Below are 9,634 nucleotides of genomic sequence, written 5' to 3' on the forward strand. Positions count from 1 at the left end.
TAAATATAGAATCTCTTGATCACTGAGGCACTGAACATCATTACCAATTTAATCTGTGTATTTTTATGACCTCTCACCATTACATATCTATTACCTGTTCTACACATGTAAACACATACACTGCATTTACATATGATCATATGTAATCTATATCATGCTTCTCTTCTGGAAATTCAGTGACATGGATAAAGAAAGGAGCTAAGATATATAATCTTGCAGATGACATTATTCTACTACACACATTTGTTAATATTATAATATTTGATCATTAATATTTGTTGTAAGTCTTTGGTGGATGTGTGAGAAGGAATTGATTTAAAGATACAAAGAGAAGATAAAGATATATATTTAAGTAAGTAATCCAGCATAGCTGGAATACATTAGAGTCTTGCTATTATTACAAGGGGAACTGACTGATACACAGGTTCTGTTGCCACAGCCACCTAGCTCATACATGGACCCATAGCTGCTGTAGTGTTGCACACATACACACACACACACACTCGATCCTGGACCCTCACTGTCCAGTGAACCCTCCTGTGTTGTCCACCTTTACCCATGTAGTAGGTGGGGAAATTACACCTGGGCACTGTTGCCCCAAATCCCAGCTGCTCTCCCTGCACAAGTGCCCATAATTCCATCCTCAGCTCCATGTCTACTCCATGGGAGACACAGACAATATATTGGTGTCCTTGCCATCATGAATATGCATACGAGCTAGAACCAATACCACTAAAGAGGCCCCTGCCAATGACTGCACAAGTGAGAGGAAGGGATATTGTGGGAACTCCAGGAAACTTGGCCCCTGAATGCTTCATGACCCTCACTACTGCCTCAGTCACCCACTCATTATTGGCCCTGATGGCCCTGCTGTGCTCCCCTCCACTGACTTCAGCTGAGAGAACAGCACAGAGGCGACACCACTGACTCATGTGAGGCAGAACCACCTTGTCTCCCAGACAGAGTGCTCACAATATTCCGTAAGGGAAAGTCTTTCCCCAGTGAAAACAGCCTGTGAAGTTTGGAAGAAAGAACCATTCCCTCAAATGAATAGATGTCAACATAAATCAGTAAGAAACATAAATTTAAAATCAAGGGGGGAAAAGCAAAGAAATAGATCTCCACCAAAAAAGATCCTAGTAATTGTCCTTAAAGTAAAAGATGTCTATATGCTTCCAACCTAAAAACTCAACATAATATATCTAAGGATACTTAAGAGAATTTTATTAGGGGAACACAAGAGATAGTTTACTGAACTAAAACAAACAAAGAATTTCAACAAAATAACTGAAGTCAGAAAGAAGAATCCACCAAAATGTTGGAGTAAAGAATGCAAAGAATGAAATAAAAACAATGAGAAAGAGCATCAACAACAGAATTAATAAAGGATATGAAAACATCTATGAACTGTGAGACCAGTTACTTGAAAATATAAAATCAAATTTGAAGAAAGAAAAAGAATAATAAAAAAGACTGAGGCCAACTCACAGGGTTTGTGTGACACCAAGAAAAAAATTACATCATAGGAGTTGAAGAAAGATAAGAAAAAAGTAAAGGGTGGTAAGGAGGCTTATTTACAGAAATAAGAGTCAAGCTGAGCATGGTGGTGCATGCCTGTAATCCCAGCACTTGGGAGGCTGAGACAGGAGGATCATTGTGAGTTCAAGGCCACCCTGAATTACATAGTGAGAACTTGGCTCAAAAAATGAGAGGGAGGGACTGAGAGGGAGAGGGAAAGGGAGAGGGAGAGGGAGAGAGAACAGAGAAGAGAGGAGAGAGGGAGAGAGAAGAGAGAGAGAGAGAACAGAGAAGAGAGGGAGAGAGGAGAGAGAGAGAGAGGGAGGGAGGGAGGAGCAATGATAGCCAAAAAGCTGCCACATTTGGAGAAAGATACAAAAATTCAAGTGCAGTGCAAAAGTTCAAAGATTTTCCAAAATTCCATCAAAAAGGCCTACACTAAGTCATAGTATAATCAAACTGTTGTAGTTAGCTCTTTCTGAGAGATGGCATCAGCAGTGTGGCAGAATAGGACACTTCTGACATTTATGTATTCTTCCTGGGCCACACCCCTCAGAGTATTGCAGGAAAGGGTGAGGGACATGCAACTTGCACTTCATCTCTGGAAGGAGCTTGTGTCTCACACTGCCAGTGGATACTTGATGGCCTCATTCATAAGAATTTGGGATTTCTCATTGGATTAATATTACCTAAGTGACTGTACTTAATAATTTCACTAGTTGACTACAGTTTCCTCTCACCTTGAACCTGCCTTGAACCCACTCCACCTCGTGGCTTTGTCCCATAAAACAACTTTGAGAAGTTGGGTGAGTGGGCAACCCACTTTTCAGTCCTCCTTCTGTCTCTCATAGACAGAAGCTTTATTTCTCCCAATAATTTTCTTACTTTTAACCTCTGTTGTTCCTAGAATTCATTCTTTGACTTTAGAGAACACGAACTTGCACTTTGGATATCTAGCAAGGTTGGGAGTTACAGCATTTCCCCTTATATCAGTACAATATCATAACTCATATTAGCCAGAAAGAAGAAATAAAGCAATTGCATTACAACCAGTGAAGGCATAATCAACATTTTTTTTATGTTGGGGATTGAACTTGGGTCCTTGTGCTTGTGCAGCAGGAGGCAAAACCACTGAGCTAAATCCCTGGCCCCAAATCAAAATGTATTATACCTGAAAAAAGGAACATTCCACAAAAGTAAGGGTATCCTGACAAACAACAACATGGGAGAGCCTTGGAAATATTCAGGTAGATGAGAGAAGTCTGTTACAAATGACTAAATACTCTATAATTCTGACTGTGTGGGCTGTTCAGAATGGACAAATATGGAGCACTAGCAAGAGATTAGTAGTTGCCAGGCATTGTAGGGCAAGGGGAAAGGGCTGTGACTGCTATTAGGTCTGGTTTCTGATTGGGGTGAAGACAACATTCTGGAATTATATAGTGGTGGTTGCTGCACTGATTTATGAAAATGCTAATAAACAAAGAGATGTTTTCTTTAAGAAGGTGAATGTCTTAATGCATTCATTATTCACTTAATTAAATAAAATAATTGTATCAAAAGACAATAATATTTCTGAGATGGTAGAGTAGTATTGAAAAATGGGAGAAATAATGGACCACAAAAAGGAATTGACAGTGATTAATCAGAGGTTATTTGAAATTAATTAAATTTCTGCTTTGATCAGAGAAGAAAAATTCATATTACATTTTAGAGTTAAAAATAATTTGCAGTTTTCATTGTAACATAATTTGGTTACAACTGTGAATAACTAATGGCAGTGTATTTGCAGGGCAAAATAAAAAAACAGAAGTAAAATTAAACACAGCAAAGCCCCTGGGAAATAACTTCAGAGTCCAAAGTCCCCAAAGCTGCTTGGTAAAATAAGCTGCTGTTTGCCTTGGGCTCAGCTACCAAAGACGCTTGTCTCAGGTATGTTTGTAAATGGAAACGTAGAAATCTAGGGTAAAAAAGAACTAAGCTATCACCATTTTAGAAAAAGAAATAATGTGAGAAGTTAAAAAATTAATCATCTTATGCTTTCTTCTTATGTTAATATTTTCTCCTATCTAATGTTTGAAACAATTATATATTAAATCCAAATTGGAAGAATATGACTGACTGTAATATTATCCACTGGATAATATTCCAATTTTTTACTTTACTCTGGTAACATAAGAAACTCTTTATTTTATTGGTGTGTAAGCACATATGTGAATTTCAGATACTTTCTTGTTTTATTTCAAAATAATGGACTTGGCACATTAAAAACAGTGTTGATAAATTCAATTCTATGTGGAACATGCCATATTTTGCTCAGGTTTGTTAAAAATGAAAAATATATCATTGACATTTCAATTTTTATATGTCAACAGAGAAACATAAAGTTGCACTTGTCTAAAAGGCAGAGAAAGCTAAACATCTCATAAATATTGATTTTCTCACATTCTATTGCAAATTTTTAATATCCAAGTATTCTTAATTCAGTGAATTGTAAATATATTGTTAAATGTGTTGCTTCTGCTTCTTTTTAGTTCTTTTTTTTAACAAAAGGCTGATTCTTTTGTATCAGAATATTGCTATGAACAGATAGTGAGTATTATGGCAAAATCATAATAGATTTCTAAAGAAAAAGTAAATGAAAATTACTTCTCTTATAAAATACTAAAGAAAGCATGGACCAATAAAAGTGCCATAGTAATTTAATATTAGCCAGTTTTATGTTCTGTATTTCAAGAACAAATTTTGAACAAACTATGATATTTGGGAACATCATATAAATTTAAGGTATATGTAGATATTATAAAAACTAGAAGTTGGTTAATAAGGCATTTTAAACCTTTGTCTCTGTAATATCTGCTTTATTCAGTGCCATTTGAAAGATCCAATGTTGTTTCAATTCATCCACAAGTATTACATGAAATAAGGATATAAGGCCATTAAAAATCAAGGAACATGTTGAAACACAAACATATCATGAAGATTTAGATCTGGATTTGGATCAAATTTCAATTGTCTGACATTTTAGATATTTTTCTTTTCTTTTCAAATAGATGAAAATGTTTTTTAAAACATAACATGACCAGGATAAATAGGATACTGAAGAAAATATCATATGTTTGCCATATATATATATATCATTGATGTCCAGAATTGTAATATATGAATGTGCAATTTTCTATGATTTTCTCAAAAGCTTGACAAGATTATGAACAATGGACCGAGGAAATTGCTCCTCATTGACTGAATTCATATTGGTGGGAATTACTAATAACCCTAGGATGAAAGTAACACTATTTATCTTGTTTCTACATATTTATGTCAATAATCTTCTGGGAAATCTTGGAATGATCATCTTAATTAGAATGGACTTCCAGCTTCACATACCAATGTACTTTTTCCTCAGTCACCGGTCTTTCTGTGACCTCTGCTATTCCACAGCAGTTGGACCCAAGATGCTGGTTGATATATTTGGCAAAGACAAGTCAATCCCTTTTTTTGGTTGTGCTCTTCAGTTCTTCATTGCCTGCACCTTTGTAGACTCTGAGTGCATATTACTGGTGGTGATGGCCTTGGATTGCTACAAGGCCATCAGCAGGCCCCTGCTGTACACAGCTCACATGTCCAGCAGGCTGTGCTCCCTGCTGGTGGCTGGGGTTTACCTGGTGGGACTGGCAGATGCTCTGATACACACCACACTGACATTCCGCCTGTGTTTCTGTGGGTCTAATGAGATTGATCATTTATTCTGTGATATCCCACCCATTTTATTACTGTCTTGCTCAGAGACCCAGATCAATGAGTTAGCCATATTTACCACTTTTTGATTCATTGAACTGAGCACCATTTTGGGAGTTCTTGTCTCCTATTCCTATATCATCTTATCCATCTTAAAGATACACTCTGCTGAGGGGAGGTTTAAAGCTTTCTCCACCTGCACCTCCCATTTAACTGCAGTTGCAATTTTCCAGGGAACTGTGCTCTTCATGTACTTCCGGCCAAGTACATCTTATTCCTTAGAGCAAGACAAAATGACCTCATTGTTTTATACCCTGGTAATTCCCATGCTGAATCCTCTGATTTATAGTTTAAGAAATAAGGATCTGAAAGCAGCTATTGAAAAACTGAAAACTAGAATGTGGATTTAAATATTTATAATAAATCCAAACCTTTCCCAGATGACTATTTATACCAATACTTATTTATACTATTACTCATTTGTGCATATGTTGTGTTTCTCTAAGCTGAGGTGCTCCATTCTCTGGAATTCATGTATAGTACTAATTCTCTTTGGAAAACTTTCCTGATACTTCTACTTTTGCCAGCATTTTTATTTGCATATTTTGTCTTTCAGGCATTAGTTTGAGTGTATTAAGTTTTATCAAGTTTTCACTAATGCTTTTGTGCATTTGTTTATCATTTTGATGATAAATCCATTGATTTCTAAATTAATGGATCCTATAATCTAGTAAAAGTAAGAGGCATTAATTTACTAAGCAATCACATAGTTCGTAATAAGCTTGAAATCCTTCATCAAATAGAAAGGCTAAAGGAAATGAATGAAAGGCAAACATTGAATTCCATTGTGCAGAAAAGAGGCATCCTTGGATGTACACATTCAATATTAGTTATAAAAAAGTGCAAACTGGGGAAAGGAAAGGATTCTAGGCAGAGGTTCCAATATTTATCAGTATCTTTAGGTGAAGAAGTCCATAGCTTTGAAGAAGTGGGTGTCTTCAATATGGCTAAAGAGTGATAGAAACAGCCTTGATAAAGATGTCCGTGCATTGGTATTCTTAATTATAGAATCTTTATAATTATCCCTAGGAAACATTCCCCTTTTAATCTGACTCTGTTCCTGTTGAAGGCCCTGGAAGTGTAGTCTGCAGGCAACTGGCACCTTAATATACATGTTAGGATGTCTGAGATGACAGTGTTCGATATGAGATTGTGAGTTCTTTTTTTCAAGGACGGAGAGTTCCATCAATGTTATCTAATTCATCTGCATTGTGCTTGTGACTACAAATGTAGAGACAACCAAATAATTTTAAATGCTAGAAATTTTTAATGTTATCAAATTTTAATAAAAGGAAATAAACTTACAATGATATGTGCTTTGAATATACATGTATATATATTTATATATATATATATTTATATATTCATGAATTGCATAAAATCATATGGAAACTGAGGCATGTCTCCCCAAAGCCTGTGGGGGTGGGGCTTCCAGGAGGTGACTGGGTAATGGGGCAGTACATTCACAGGTGAATTTGTCCACTGGTTTATCTGTACTTAAATTTGAAATGAGGAGGTGTTGTCTGTCTGCAGAAGTGGATAACAAATGGCATGGCATGGAAAGGTTTCTCTCCCATCCAGCTTCTGCTTCAGCTCTCTGGCTGCTGAGCATCATGTCATGAGCAGCTTTGCTCCTGCCTTCAACCATGCCACTCCTACGTGGACCCAGCAGAAGGGAGAAAAGAGTAAATGTCTTCTCCTTCTAGATGTTGTGGGTGTTTGACATTGTGTCTCAAAGACAAGAATGTGACTAAGACAGCATCCCCCCCACACACACACACAAGCAACAGTTAATCCCCAGGTGAAGTTTCAGAAGAAAGAAATACCTAAATTACTCATTGCACATAATGGAATATGCCAACCACATCTCATTTTGTTGGTTTTGTCCACAAGTTTTTTGTGAGTGCCTTCATTAATAACTGCATTATGACTCCAAACATACACCTAATGTGCAGATTATTCCAATTATCTGCAGCTCTCATGCACCATTTAGAGAACACACATCAAGGACATTTGTAGGTGCAGTGTCACAATTCACATATTATAAACTATCACCGCCTAGACAGCTGACATGGAAGCTTCTTCAGAGCTCCAGCTTGCAGGATTTCAGGGTGCAATCATTTTTCTTATTTTCTATGTAGTCTTTGAAATTGTCCAATGCACCAGCATTATACAGCATTTTCTCTTAATATCAATGTTAATAATGCTGAATTGTTTGAGTAAAATAATTAAAATTCTACTTACATATATGGTGGTCCTTTGTAACCTTTGATTTTTAATCACCTTGGTTGAAATTATGCCAAGCTTATACATGGGATTTAAATAAATTTTCAGTTGGTTTAGGATTCTAAAATTCTGTAGATAATTGATTTTCTAAAGTTTGAAAGTGTGAATCCATCTAAAAATTATTTAGCATTTCATGAGAGTAACCACATAATTGTTGTTTTTAAAGGGATTCACTTCACGGAACTCTAAGCAGGAATTTGTTGAGGGCATGGTTTCTTAAATTTAAAAAATACCTATTATCTCTGAGATTCTGGATATCAGTAGCAACACCTATGCAATGTGGTTGTTAAAGACAGTGTAAATTTTATGACACATATAGTATATAAAATACATGATGATGTGTACTAATGAAATAGTTAATAGACGAAAATATGCAGCATTTGATAAGAACTTCAAGTGATCTCACTTTGCCCCTCACTTTAATTTCTAAAGATTTTTGTAATTAAACATTTGAATGAGATGAAACATAAATGAATGTATACCATTACTGATTTCTGAGATATTGTCATACAGAATTATATATGCAGTTTATATAAAATTTTCACATTTCCTCTAAAATTATGTTGAGAAAGCTGGCATGAATAATTGTGCATTACTTAGAAAAAAATGGATGAAATATAGAATTTTACATCAGAAGAAGTACAACCAAAAGCTTTCTTCATAAATTTAATACATAAATGGGATCATCATTTTATTTTGGTTCAAAATGAGAATGTAAAGAAAGCATGATTATGTCTAGGAAATATGATTAGAGCATTTAAACACAGCAACTGACTGGATATATGAGTGTGTTATCATGTCTTGCACATTGGATCACTTTGTAAGTAGAGAACACACATGAGGTGTGCATTGCACAAACGAGGACCAAGGAGGAGATGTGCCTGGCTGTGTCAGTGTGACACACATCCCAGCCTCCACCCTCCACAGATCAGAGAAGGCCCAGAAAACATGACTCTAACTCCTCTCATAACAACCTCTGAGGAATCCTACAGGTGCGGGGTTATGTAGGTCCTGCTTGTCGTTTGGCCTTGCTGCCCAAGAGCCACCACTGGAAAGAACAAGTCTCTCATCAGCCAAAGTCAGTGCCCAGCTAACTCCTCAGTGTGCTAGCTTGTTGGGTTACTCAACCAAATCACTGGGCTGTTGTTCCCTCTTGTGGAACCCTGCAGAGATGGCCCAGCCTCAGCATGACAGCCTCCCAGAAAGCTGAGGACATCTGTGGTGTTTTAAGTTGCTTCATCAGTTTTACTGTGTCTCGAGGATCTTTATCAGTCAACAATACTTAGTTAAGCTTAAGTACTGAAGAGGTAAAGTTTCCATCCTTTGACATTGGTTTATGTCCATCTTCTAAACCTATTCAATCCTCCTAACACCCTCTCTTACTACCACTGAGTGGTATCAAAATTGCTTTCTCTCAGAGGTGACTTTGGATATAGGTAGGCTCTTCTTGCTGTCATTTTGTTCTTTGGTTAAACCTCTAATACTTACACCATTTTGCATGCTAATGCATTTTCCCTGGAGCTATCAACATATCTTCCAGGGGTTTTTATTATAACATCATTGATCTTCCCCACAAGATCACCATTATTTTTTGAAAAAAAGTTAGACATGTTTTTTTCCCATGTTTTTTTCCAAACTAGGTCAATTTCCTCAGCCACAGATGCAGACAGCTCAGTGTTCAGGCTTGACTGCCACACCCCGTCACCTCTGGACCCATGAAGATACTTTTCCACCACTGAACAGGAGCTGCAGATGGGGACTGAATCCCACTTCTTTTTTTTTTTTCTTAAATTATTTTTATTGGTATATTTTAGGTATACATTACATTTATCATTGGGTGCTTGTACTTGTACATGATGTATTTTAGCTCTTATTTTTCCCCATTTCCTGTGCTCCCTTCCCTAGTTACAAAGACTTTGTTTCCATTTTTTATTTTTCTCATAATTTTTCCTTTCCCTTCTTTCCTTTCCCCTTTTGCTCCCATTTCCCCTTCCCCTTTGGAACTTTTATTCCTATTTCAAATTATCAATTA

General features: G+C 36.5%; 1 pseudogene; it reads left to right on the forward strand.

The window, feature by feature from the left end:
* The first annotated feature begins 4,733 nt into the window (after window positions 1–4,733).
* Window positions 4,734–5,666, forward strand: LOC106008723 (olfactory receptor 5W2-like; annotated as a pseudogene).
* Window positions 5,667–9,634: the final 3,968 nt, after the last annotated feature.

Source organism: Heterocephalus glaber, unplaced genomic scaffold, assembly GCF_053883595.1.
Source record: "Heterocephalus glaber isolate CG9 unplaced genomic scaffold, H.glaber_assembly_v1.0 deba00000896, whole genome shotgun sequence".
Classification (NCBI taxonomy): Eukaryota; Metazoa; Chordata; class Mammalia; order Rodentia; family Bathyergidae; genus Heterocephalus; species Heterocephalus glaber.